The 4,626-nt window shown below is 48.9% G+C and overlaps 1 pseudogene; it reads left to right on the plus strand.

Moving 5' to 3' along the window:
- The first annotated feature begins 501 nt into the window (after positions 1-501).
- LOC142875653 (UBA-like domain-containing protein 2 pseudogene) lies at positions 502-1,193 on the plus strand (annotated as a pseudogene).
- The last annotated feature ends 3,433 nt before the right edge of the window (positions 1,194-4,626 follow it).

Here is a 4,626-nt window from a genome sequence, read left to right on the forward strand (position 1 = left end):
GAGAGACCCCAGGATAGAACTGGGCTCCATTCTGAACACAGCAGGGACAAGTGCGGATTTATGGCCAGGGAGCAAGGAGGTCTGTGGGTGGAGAATGACTAAGGTGAGACATCAAGTGTGGAGAGAATTCTGGCTGAACCCAACCTAAAAGGTTCCCTGCTGAATATCAAGGGTGGGGAGTTCTGGATAGCCTGACTTAGCAGGGTTCTGCAGGGAGTGCGCAGACGGGCCCAGGAGCGTTCAGAAGCCTGGCTAAAGTTTTGTGAAGCAAAGAATCTTTGTCCGAAGGTACAACAACTCAGCAAATAGAAAAGCAGAGAAGTTCAAGCAGGTATTTCATCCAAGAAGCAAGAAATATATAAGACATGAAATAAGTCCAAGGTATGATGTAAAACAGAATAGAAAACATTGTTGGAAATGTAAAATGAGATCATCCCAAAATAAAAATTTCCATAAGAAGGGTTGGAACATTCGCCGGCGGCGGCCGAGCGGCAGAGCGCCATGTCGGGGAACACGGACGAGCTGCGGCACCAGGTCAGGATCAACCAGTTCGTGCTGACCGCGGGCTGCACGGCCGACCAGGCGAAGCAGCTGCTGCAGGCGGCCCACTGGCAGTTCGAGACCGCCCTGAGCACGTTTTTCCAGGAGACCAACATTCCCAACAGTCACCACCATCACCAGATGCAGATGTGTACTCCCAGCAACACACCTGCCACGCCACCCAACTTCCCTGACGCGCTGGCCATGTTCTCCAAGCTTTGAGCGTCCGAGGGCCTGCAGAGCAGCAACAGCCCCATGACAGCCGGGGCCTGCTCCCCGCCTGCAAACTTCAGCCACTTTTGGGCCTCATCCCCCCCTGGCCACCAGGTGCCCTGGCTCCCACCCTCCTCCCCCACCACCTTCCACCGCCTCCACTGCCCACAGCCCACATGGCCCCCCGGAGTGCAGCAGGGGGGCGCCCAGCAGAAAGCCATGGCGGCCGTGGATGGCCAGAGATGAGACTGGGTGCCGCTGGGCGCTGGGCTGGAGCTGGGGGCAGTCCAGGGTTGTGGAGACACAGGAGGGCCAGGGAGGGGGGCTGGGGAGGGCGGGGGGTTTCCTGAAGATCGCACTGGAAGATTTTATAAAAGAATTTTTGTGGGTGGGGGGACAGTAAACTTCTTGGGCCACTTGGGTCCTTGAGTTTCTCTTCAGGCAAGGTTTTTCCTCTTTTTAATATATAACTATAATATATATGAATATATAAATATAAAAAAAAAAGAAGGGTTGGAAGACAAAATCAAGGAAATTCTCCATAAAGTAAGATAAAGAGGCCGGCGCAGTGGCTCATGCCTGTAATCCTAGCACTCTGGGAGGCTGAGGCGGGCGGATCGCTCAAGGTCAGGAGTTCAAAACCAGCCTGAGCAAGAGCGAGACCCCGTCTCTACTATAAATAGAAAGAAATTAATTGGCCAACTAGTATATATAGAAAAAATTAGCCGGGCATGGTGGCACATGCCTGTAGTCCCAGCTATTTGGGAGGCTGAGGCAGGAGGATCGCTTGAGCCCAGGAGTTTGAGGTTGCTGTGAGCTAGGCTGATGCCACGGCACTCACTCTAGCCTGAGCAACAAAGCGAGACTCTGTCTCAAAAAAAAAAAAAAAAAAAACAAAGAAAACATACAAAAACAGTTGGAGGGGAGAGTGCAGTGGTTGATCTAAGAGGTCCAACGTTTGACTACCAGAAGAGGGGACTTCACCATGGAGGTGTCATGTGACAGTGATGTGACAAGCATTCCAGACAGAGCTGTTGAGGGGATCGCAAACAGTCCTGGTAACAGAAGAACAGGATTCCTGGGAGGAAGGGCAAGGAAACTCGATCTGACATTAGATCTAGAAAGGTTATGAATATCACACAAAAGTGTTTGGCCTTTAACCTGCAGGCTTGTGAGGATTGTTTAAGCAGAGGAGTAAGATGATCAGGTTTGCAATGAGGAAAGACTAGTCTAGAGTCCAAAATATAGGAGATGAACTGTTGCAGTTAGCAGGTGCTGTGTAACAAGTCACAGCAAACAACACCACTTAAAACAATGACAGTCTTCATTTTGCTTGCACATCTGCCATTTGGACAGGTCTTGGTGAGGACAGTTGTCCCTGCTCCATGTGGCCCCAGCTGCAGAGGTTCAAAGGCTGGGAGTGACATAGTGGCTTAGGGGCTGAGATCACAAAATGGCTGCCGCAGCTACCACCTCACATCCCCTTCAGGAAAAGTGAAAGAATGGCCGTCCCTAAACTCCCAGCAAGAGTCTCACTGGGCCTCATAGTGTCTGATTGGGTCACAGCGACTATCAGGGCCCAGGCAATGCAGTGCACTGATTGGCCCAGCCTTGGTCACATGCTTCCCCCTCACTGGAGCTGGGGAGGGGCCCCACCCTGGCATGGACCGAGAGTGGCAAGCGAGAGCAGCCCCAAACGATAGGCAGCGAGGAAGGAGGAAGGATGCTGGCAAGGCATGCGTCAAGCAAGCCCGCCTCTCAGTCTCCTGGCTCCTCCCCTCCCCCTCTGCCTGCTCTTCCAGGGAAGGAAGCTCCCAGCTTCCATGTCATGCTGGGTGGAAGGAATGTTAATTCCTCTAACCGGAGAGCTCTGTGCTCAGAAGGGCCATTTGCACTCTGCTCAATACGACTGATGAAGCATAAACCAATTAATTCTCTGAGCGAGAGCATCCCTATCAGGTTTGTCCCAAATAGTAATGAATCATTATCAGCCAAAACCTTAACATCTGCTTACTCAATCAATCCACTGCTAGTCACATGCTATTAATGTCATCGTCTGCACTGCTGCCCCGGCACCAGGCAGCCTGCTCCCCCACACCCCAGAGTCTCATCAGCCGTGTGGCCGGAGCACCTCAGGCCTGCAAGAGGAAGAGGATTTTATAGCAAGCAGAAGGGTGCACCTTGTTGGGAGATGGCTGTGGGCACAGTGAAAGAGTGACCTATTTCCACCTCTTGTCGTCTGAAAACCTTGGAACTGAAGGGACCTTTGAGCCAGGTGGTCCTCCAATCTCTTCTTACACACCTCTGGTGACAGAGAGCTCATGACCTCACATGGCAGCAGCACATTATACTGTCGTGCAAATCTGGCTGCTAGGGCTTCTCCGTCCATGCCCAATTAATTAGTTAATTACATCCAAACTCGAGGCAGCCTGAATGAATATGCCCAATGTCAAGAGATAAAATGAACAGCAAAGGGACAAAAGAACAGGAAAAAATAAAGGAAGGGGTATGATTAGCATGCAGAAAGGCAGACCACCCCATTCTGTAGTGCTACATATTTGACATGAAGCTTACTTATGGCCAAAAGGAAGAAGGAATCATTATCTGTTTCGAATTCACAGCATCAGTAAGAAATGAATAAATACAAGATACATAGATGGTGAGATACATACATACATATGTACACACAAAGATAGATACATAGATAGATGCATATAAAACATTTCTAGAGGACAACAGAAAAAAGCAAAAATAAATTTTTTAAAATAAAAAATTTTTTAAAGCTACATAAATTCAAAAAAAGATTGTTATAACAACTTGTTATCGAAGCCTGTTTTTCCTGAAAGTGTTTGCTCACACTGAACCAGAATCTGTCTCCCTCTACACATCAATTTAACTCAACAGACATTCAAGAAAGCCCAGTGACTCCTTTATTCCAGACTTCCAATGTGTTCCTGTGATGGGCAAGACATCAGATGTGCTCGTTGGGGTTCGTGTTGCCCAGCTTACACCACTTATTCCCTGTGTGAACTTAAGCAAGTCCCTTAACTCATGAGCTTCAGTTTCCTCATCATAACATGGAAATAGACAGCCGTGGAGCACCTGCCTTTCAGGGTGAAGTGCAAATGACATTATGAGCCCCACTCCATGCCACGACGACTGAGTCCCACTCTACCCACCCAGTCTCATCATCAACCACTCCCTTTCACAAACTCTCTGCTCATGGTGAATCTAACTTCCTGGTGTATCCCAACTTTTCCACTTCTCCGTCTTTCTTCGCTCAAGTTGTGCCTTCCACTTGGAATGCCTTCTTCCCTACTCCTACTCGCACCTCCAATCTCTAAATCCTGCCCACCCTTCATGGCCCAGCTCCCATGCCAGCTCCTACAGGAAGTCTACCATGATTCTTACAGCTGCTAATGATATTTCCCTTTCCCAAGTCCTCTAGCTCTGCAGTCTACAACCCCCGGGCAGAGGCTATTAGGAAACCAGGCAGCACATCACTGCCTGAACTCCCCACCACGCACCCAACCCACAACACCCAACCCCACCCCACCCCACCCCCATCCCAGTCCATGGAAAACTTGTCTTCCATGAAACCTGTCCCTGGTGCCAAAAATGTTGGGGATCACTGCAGAGTCTAGCTTATAGCTATCCCCCACCCCCCGACTAGCATATCTATGCAGAAATTCCTTTCTAAATTTAAATTTCCTTTCTAAACTTCAATTTCTGGGGAAATCTAAATGTTCTTCCTAATCTCAATTCCCAAGAAAAATCAACTGAGAAAATGAGAAAAAGTATCATAATTCTCCCATGAGAATTAAAGCTTATCAATATAGAGACATGACTGGTTCAAAGGAATTCACCAATGTC

Source organism: Microcebus murinus, chromosome 14 (assembly GCF_040939455.1).
Source record: "Microcebus murinus isolate Inina chromosome 14, M.murinus_Inina_mat1.0, whole genome shotgun sequence".
Taxonomy (NCBI): Eukaryota; Metazoa; Chordata; class Mammalia; order Primates; family Cheirogaleidae; genus Microcebus; species Microcebus murinus.